General features: G+C 42.0%; 1 protein-coding gene across 1 annotated transcript in view; it reads left to right on the plus strand.

The window, feature by feature from the left end:
* The window catches only part of LOC308076077 (uncharacterized protein), a 382,945-nt gene extending 378,669 nt beyond the window's left edge, over positions 1-4,276 (plus strand). Inside the window, exon 6 of the transcript XR_013932249.1 lies at positions 4,219-4,276. The gene's annotated coding sequence lies outside the window, so the exon portion shown is untranslated. The remainder of the gene's footprint in view (positions 1-4,218) is intronic.
* The last annotated feature ends 4,836 nt before the right edge of the window (positions 4,277-9,112 follow it).

Below are 9,112 nucleotides of genomic sequence, written 5' to 3' on the forward strand. Positions count from 1 at the left end.
GTGGTCGACCTCTCCCTTAGAGACGGGCGGGGAGGTGAGGAGTCCAGTCATCCATGAGAGACTGGAAGGAAAACCTCTGCTCCTTCACTTGGAAAGGAGCCAGCCTCGGTGGTTCAGGGCATCTAGCACGGATGCCGCCCGAGCGTCTCCCGAGGGCATACATGGGCAACCGGCGGCCCGGGGGCCACAGGCGGCCCCCACCTTCACTTAATGTGGCCCGCAGGTTAATATCAGAATAGTGATATATTATTGATTATCAGCTGTTATGATTCTAAACATGCAAACATGACCCGCTTTAATGACTTCAGTCTATATTAGTAGCTTTATGACTAGTATTATCATTCTATTGTCTTTTTTTTATGTCCAATGTATTTGTATTTAAGTTCATAAAGTTAACATAAGTATAACTAAATGCATTTGAAATTAAATAAGAATGTTACTTTTCAGGATTCCAATTCCAAAATAGCAAAAATAGTCGATCTACAAGCTCAAAACGCGTCGCACTGCGACGCGTTTTGAGCTTGTAGATCTGCTATTTTTGCTATTTTTGCTATTTTTGCTATTTTTGCTATGTTTGCGTGACATAGAATGGCCCGACGGTATATAAAATGTGGCCCTCTGTAGTGAGTGTGGAAACATAGTGGTCCTCTGTAGTGAGTGTAGAAACATAGTGGTCCTCTGTAGTGAGTGTGGAAACATAGTGGTCCTCTGTAGTGAGTGTGGAAACATAGTGGTCCTCTGTAGTGAGTGTGGAAACATAGTGGTCCTCTCCATCATCAACGTTCCCTGCCCCCCTAGGGAGATCCTCGCTGCATGTTCCACTGGGAGGAGACCCCCGTGACGGGCCAAGGACCAGATGGGGGGATTATATCTCCCAGGAGAAGGAAGTGGTTAATGTTGCTCTGGAAAGGGAAGACTGGAGCTCTCTGATGGATCTGTTGCCCCCGCGACCCCATTCCGGATAAGCGGTTGAAGATGGATGGATGGATGGATGGATGGATGGATGGATGGATGGATGGATGATTTGTTAATTATGTAAGAATTTTGGAAGAAAAAACACGAAACTCTTTGTTATCCCCATGCCAGCGTAATTACCTTAAATCAACGATCGTTGAAACGCCGTGGGAAGATACATTGTGTACAAAAAAAAAAAAAAAAAAAAAAAGATCCCGTGGGTAGGCGGAGGGATCTGTGCATCCACAGGGACAATAACATTCCAACATTGGGGCGGCCATAGCTGAGTGGTTAGTGAGCCCGCCTAGGGAGCCAGAGGCCCTGGTTGCCCCAGGTACGATTCCAGGCCACGCCAGCATATGTGTCGATTCAATGAATCAACACATATGCAAGACTCTTAACCCCTAATTGCTCACAGGCCCTCATTGGAAACAAGCCCGCAAGGACTTTCATGAATGTCCTGTTAAAAGGAATTATCCTTATACTGCGATCGGCCATTTTGGGGCTGTGGTCCGCTGAAAACGGGTGGTTTTCAATGCAAAAAAAAGAAACTGAGTTAGGTGTTTTTCTGAAAATCCCATCGTTGGGATAGATGGCTTCCTGCTTTTTTGGAAGGACGTCACATCCGACTACTTCTTCTCTGAGTGACGATCGATCATTCCAAAGCTGTACGGAATTTTCCAAAAAAAAAGATTTTTGGGAAAATACGTATATATTTGATCTTGGACATAAAGTGATGCATTTGAAAGAAAGAATATATGCGACCTTGGCAATCAATGTGTTGATCAATTACCTATTATACTAATTAATGTGCTACATTATGTCGGTCAGAGGTTCAACATTTGGGTCTGGATATATTTGTGGTTTAATAACCAAAGTAGTTCCATACAGTATGGTAACAGCTGGCCTTACTGCCTATAAATGCTGGGTATCGCCCAGTATGCCAGTCTATGCCAATCCCATACCATATCATTTATCACTTATAAATATGTAAATACATATTTTGAACGCTTCAATTGATGTTGCATAATATACTGTAATATTTATATTATTATTGTACTAACCTGTACACTTTAACAAGTATTAATAGATTTTATATTCATTCCTAGATCAGTGGTTCTCAAACCATTTTAATCTCAAGGACCCCCATTACTCTGAGAGTGTATACAAAAGGAACCATTTGGTTCCATTTGTCCTCTCAGAGTTACAGACCTGTAAGGGTCCATTTGGTTCCATGTATTGTGTACACTCTCAGTTAGAGACATGTAAGGTTCCATTTGGAACCTCCTCAAGGAACCCTGAGGGTTCCAAATGGACCCTGGATCCCCACTTTGAGAACCCCTGTCCTAGATGTGTGAGACCTGCAGCAAGACGTCAGGAGAGTCTACTTTTCAACCAGGACTGTGAATCTTCTGCTATCTCATGATTTCAGATTCTTGGGGTCACGATTCGATTTTTTTTCTTTCTTTTTTTTAAAATCCCCATCAGTTTTATCTACATATTTCAGTCATATTGTTTTCATCTGGACTTTAACAACCAAGTGTAGCCTATAGTTATTTTCAACAGCTCTAACTAAATATGATATAGGCCTAATACCAGAGAGGGTCATGTAAAAGTTCTTGGCTTTGATGGAGAGAGGAGAGGAGAGGAGAGGAGAGGAGAGGAGAGGAGATCCCTCTGTACTCTTGCTTTAACGTCCCTGTTCAACAATGTCCTCTCTCACACACACACACACACACACACACACACACACACACACACACACACACACACACACACACACACACACACACACACACACACACACACACACACACACACACACACACACACACACACACACACACACACACACACACACACACACACACACACCCCCCCCCACCCACACACACACACACACACACACACACACACACACACACACACACACACACACACACACACACACACACACACACACACACACACACACACACACACACACACACACACACACACACACACACACACACACACACACACACTCACACACAGAGTAAGGCGGAAGTAATCAGGCCATCAGGGCAGTGCTACGCAGACACACACACACACACACACACACTTTGACATATATGCACACACAGGGATTCCCACACACGCACACACCCACATAAACTGTAAATAAACATAATGGGGACACGCACACACACACACACACAGCGAGCGGAAGTAATCAGGCCATCAGGGCAGTGCTACGCTGTTGCCAAGCAACCAGGTGATTCCTCGGAACATAACTTCTCCCTCAGAGATTCCCCTGCCTGCGAGAAAAGACAGACTATGCACCCACTGCACACAAAATGAAGTGGAAACCGAGCTACACTTCCTGACCGTCTGTCCATTGTACCAAGACATCAGAGACACATACTTCCCACAGATTACAACCACACACGGAGATTTTGAAAACATGACCAATGACAAAAAACTCCCATATCTGCTGGGCGAAGTACAACAATGTGCAAACACAGCAGCAAGATTCGTGAGTTGCTGTGATAGGAGAAGGATATCAAACGGAACACAACCACCCTAAAGACTAACCATTGTGTATATTCCTGCACTATACCTGCACCCAGTGATCTTGGTACATAGAAATTGATCTATTGAAGATTCTGACTTTCAAATGTACATATTTTTTGTTTTGATTGTATTTCTGTATTGTGCTTTCTGCTTTGGCAATGTAAACGTATGTTTTCTCATGCCAATAAAGCCCTTTGAATTGAAATTGAATTGAATTGTGTGTGTATGTGTGTGTGTATGTGTATGTGTATGTGTGTGTGTGTGTGTGTGTGTGTGTGTGTGTGTGTGTGTGTGTGTGTGTGTGTGTGTGTGTGTGTGTGTGTGTGTGTGTGTGTGTGTTGTGCGGATGCAACTGTGGCAACAAAGCAGAGAGTTCGCAGCCTTTGTCAGGTTTTCTTCTCTGGAAGAAGTGGGTTTTATTTATTCAGTAATTATGAATTTATATTTCATCAGGTACAAGGAGTGCTGCTGTGCAGAAGAGAACGAACACACACACACACACACACACACACACACACACACACACACACACACACACACACACACACACACACAGTTTTATCCCATTAAAACCGGTAAAGTGTCCGGAGTATTTTGGGGGGGGGGGGGGAAGTAATCTTCAAAAGTGTGAGAACTAGTGATTTAGTTAGACATTTGTGTAGAATGGGTCTTAATGGGTCAGTCAGTCCATTAAGACCTGGAACACAGCTGTGTCATTTTACATTTCTTTGGCTATTCAAAAATAGCAGATCTAGAATCTCATAGCTACGAGCTTGTAGATCTGCTATTTTTATCTTGAAAATGTGTGCAAATCTTTGAATATGTTTTTTTTTTAGCTGCTACAGAGAGACAGTGTAGTGTCTCAGTAAACTATAGGATCATAGAATACAGAGAGACAGTGTAGTGTCTCAGTAAACTATAGGATCATAGAATACAGAGACAGTGTAGTGTCTCAGTAAACTATAGGATCATAGAATACAGAGACAGTGTAGTGTCTCAGTAAACTATAGGATCATAGAATACAGAGAGACAGTGTAGTGTCTCAGTAAACTATAGGATCATAGAATACAGAGACAGTGTAGTGTCTCAGTAAACTATAGGATCATAGAATACAGAGACAGTGTAGTGTCTCAGTAAACTATAGGATCATAGAATACAGAGACAGTGTAGTGTCTCAGTAAACTATAGGATCATAGAATACAGAGAGACAGTGTAGTGTCTCAGTAAACTATAGGATCATAGAATACAGAGACAGTGTAGTGTCTCAGTAAACTATAGGATCATAGAATACAGAGACAGTGTAGTGTCTCAGTAAACTATAGGATCATAGGTAAATCAAGAACCTACAGATGCGTAGCCGGTCTGAACGTCTTATTGGAGCGGTGTGATTGCAGGAGAGGTGAACACATTGCAGCAGAGAGAGACAGACAGACAGAGAGACAGACAGGTTGAACACGTTGCAGCAGAGAGAGACAGACAGACAGAGAGACAGACAGGTTGAACACGTTGCAGCAGAGAGACAGACAGAGTGACTTCCTTGGCGTAGCGTCATGAAACAGTGAACATAACAGAGACAAAACAACAAAGCTGATTATGTCTGGATGAGAGGCAAAGCCTGCAACATGCTCAGCCTGGGCTGCTTTATAATCTACAAGTATATCACGGTGCCAAAACCAGCAGATCTACAAGCCCTATAGTGCTACCACGCGGCGCGGCGTAAGCTTGTAGATCTGTTGTGTAGATATGGTTGGCAACTTGGTTTAAATAAAAATAAGTTGCCAACTAGCTCACTGCATAAATGTTTTAATTGATTTTATTATTAAATGATTAAAGCCAATATAAAATCAATAAGTGAACGGAAAAAAGTATCAGGTAGAATATGTTGTTCTGGTGAAGGGATACTGTACTCTAGGTGGAGAAACCTACTACTAGTCCAGAATGTGTGAGAACCACAGGACTAAAAGATTCAGCTACAGAATATAGAACCACGGACCGGGGATGGTTGTCACACTTTTTACTCTGACTTGAATTGCTCATCGACAACGACACATCTGATGATAATCACTCCTACATTAGAAGGAAGCTTAAGGTCTTGGCTTGAAATGGGTATGACCTTTTTCCGCATAACTCATCAGGAAGTTATTAGCCATCTAAATCACTTTGACCCATTGTGACAATCAACCCCATAGCGGGGTAGCTTGTCACAATGCACAGGGTTGGTTGTCCCTATAATGAATCAATGGGATGTGATTTTAAAATGTGATTTAAAAAAAATATATGTTACTTTTTTGTTTTTTAAGCTACAGACACATAATACGTTTTTAAATGACTAGAAACACCATCCCCAATACCCAAGGCCCTTTATAGTTGTAAACCATCATTATTTTTAATTCAGTTGTGACATTAATTAAATCAGAATGTGACAACCAGCCCCAGAAAACTTGAGACAACCACAAAATCTCATCTCACATCAATGTCTTTGATGTCTGAAAACAAATTCCCAGGTAGAAATGATGCTGATGTTATGTAACATGACTGATATCAACATGGTGAAACAGCGCCCTCTAGTTTGGCTTTAAGAAGCACTGTGACAACCATCCCCGGTCTCCCCTACCGGTTCCTCCGATTCTGGATTCCAACCCTAGACACAATCCACATACATCTCGTCTCTATCTCCATCTCCATGGTATTTCCCACTAGAAAATCAGCCTGATCTCCAGAGAATACCGTAACATTGCACGGAACAGTGCACTTCATTCCGTGGATAGTCGCCTCGGAACTCCCAAATTGCGTGCATATGTACGGCGAGTCCCACGGTGGGCGTAACCAGTCGCAACACGGAAAAACCCGGAAGCAGAGCAGTCCGCACAATAAAATTTACGATTCTGTGCCTATCGGTACATAACTCAAACGGCGCTGAGTAGGCACAGGCGAATGTCCCACCGTTCAGGACGGCAACTCGGTCGCCTTAGCTCCCTCGGTGGTCCTTCACGGGGGGACAATTCGCCTGTGACTGCGCGCCTCCGAAATGGTTTTGTCACAAGGCAGCGCCGTACCATATGCACGCAATTCGGGAGTTCCGAGGCGGCTATCCACGGAATGAAGTGCACTCGTTCCGTGCAATGTTACGGTAATCTCTGGAGATCGGGTTGAGAAAATACACGTGCTGCTAACATTAGGTCAACGTAGACCAGTGGTTCTCAAACTTCTTTGACTCAGGGCACCCCTATAAATAAACGTTTTCATCCATGGCACCCCTGAAATTACACTGTTTTACGCTACGTATATATGCAAATCTTTCCCCCTACGATACAGTATGTCACAGAGGAATATCCGTTGCCATTAGAACAGACTGAACATAACTTTATACTTGACCTTTAACCACTTGAACCCCAGCATCCCTAGTCTGGGGGGGAACGTTCACCAAAAATAGCCGATCTACAAGCTCACAACGCGTCACGTTGCGACGCGCTGTGAGCTTGTAGATCTGCTATTTTTGGTGGAGAGAGTTGAAAAGAATTGGTGGAGAGAGTCGAATAATAACTCATCAAGTACAGTGTAACTCAGGTCTGTTTTACTAAGCATAGAGGGTCTAAGTCATACATAGGCAACTGGCGGCCCGGGGGCCACATGCGGCCCCCACCTTCACTTAATGCGGCCCGCAGGTTAATATCAGAATAGTGATATATTATTGATTTCAGCTGTTACGATTCCAAACATGCAAACATGACCGCTTTAATTACTTCAGTAGCTTTAGTAGCTTAATGACTAGTAGTAAAATGTATTTTTCACGTCCTGTGTATTTCTATTTAAAGATGGGGTGCCATGATATTTTTCAACCCTAAAACCTGATCATAAGGTATTATTATTATGTAAGGATTTTTTTCAACAAAAAGAAAGTGTACAGTAAGTGTTAAAGTGTTGTTTTTATGTGGACACGCCTCCAGTTCATTAAGTATACCTGGTTCTCACCTTAGCACCTCCTCCACCACCTTAGCACCACCCACCTGTCCTAGTCCCTCCTCCTCCTCATGCCCACACCTGTTGTGTTATGATAATGAGGGGGAGGGCATGTTTTTACTATGTCACTAAAGCGCTGTTTCTCTATTGGCACGTTTGACCCTCAAGGTTTCAGCCTCCAGGAAGAAACTCCAAATAGTCAGAGAAGACATAAAACACCATAAAAACACCACCGGGGGGGCTTTATGAAGTTCTATCAACCTCATAGACACATGAAAAACAGAAAAAGTGCAAAAACATGGCACCAGCTCTTTAAGTTCATAAAGTTAACATAAGTATAACTAAATGCATTTGAAATTAAATAATAATGTCACTTTTCAGGATTCCAATAAAAAAATAGCACCAAAACAAATCTGGATTCGAAAAAAAAAATAGCAAAAATAGCCGATCTACAAGCTCAAAACGCGTCGCGCTGCGACGCGTTTTGAGCTTGTAGATCGGCTATTTTTGCTACTTTTGTGTGACATAGGCCGGCAAAAGAGTTTAAATACGGAGAGACAGTAGTAGTATCCTTTATGCGGCATTTCATTACCACCTAATGGCCACTGGGGGAATAGATGGCGCTGTTGCGCACATATCTATTTATATTAATCTATATATATATATCTATTAATATATACATAAAAATTGCTTTTCTATTAATAACATCATTATAAATAGATTTAATCCGAATAGGTATATTTAGAATTTAATATTAATAGGTGATGTCACAATAAGACCCATTTATCATTCTATATTCCTATGTCTCTCTGTGCTGTGCTGGGATGTGTTGTGATGTGTTGTACTGCGTGGGACTCTGTGAATGGTGATCTCGTTCTGGACTTTATTACTTTATGACCTACAGCTGGTGTTTTGTCAATGTATTTTGAGCTCAAGTGGTGTTAGTAAAGACACCTTACTATTTCTCAGCCTTTAGTTTAACCAGGGGTCTGGGGTCCTATGGCCTATGTATTCTCTATGTATGACAAGTTCCCACGCTAGCATATCCTAAACATCTGTCAATTCATTTCACTATCTCTCTCTCTCTCTCTCTTTCTCTTTCTATCTATCTATCTATCTATCTATCTATCTATCTATCTATCTACCTATCTATCTATCTATCTATCTATCTATCTATCTATCTATCCATCTATCTCTCTCTCTCTCTCTCTCTCTATCTGTCTATCTATCTAACTGTCTGTCTGTCTGTCTGTCTGTCTTTCTATCTGTCTATCTGTCTGTCTGTCTGTTTGATCTAGTTATCAGGCTAGCAAGTATATTTACTCAAGTACGGTACTAGTTTTGAGGAAGTGAGAAAAAAACTGAGTTTTCAGTACTTTTACTTCTAATGCAGTAATATATATTGGGGTTATTTTGTCCCAAACTCCCCCCCAAATCCCTCAAATCAGTTTTAAAACTTGCACCTACATGCGATCTTCTGCTTCCAGGGTCTCTGCATGGTTCAGCCAACATCAACTCTATGTTCTATACATTTTAGGGTATAGTGACCCACATAGACAGTAGGTTGTCTGTTTTTCAGTACAATAATACATCTAGCAGTTGCCTTCCTCATCTATATGGTATATTCTATTTCTCGAGGGGG

This window comes from Gymnoscopelus braueri, assembly GCF_963280865.1.
Source record: "Gymnoscopelus braueri genome assembly, chromosome: 2".
Lineage (NCBI taxonomy): Eukaryota > Metazoa > Chordata > Actinopteri > Myctophiformes > Myctophidae > Gymnoscopelus > Gymnoscopelus braueri.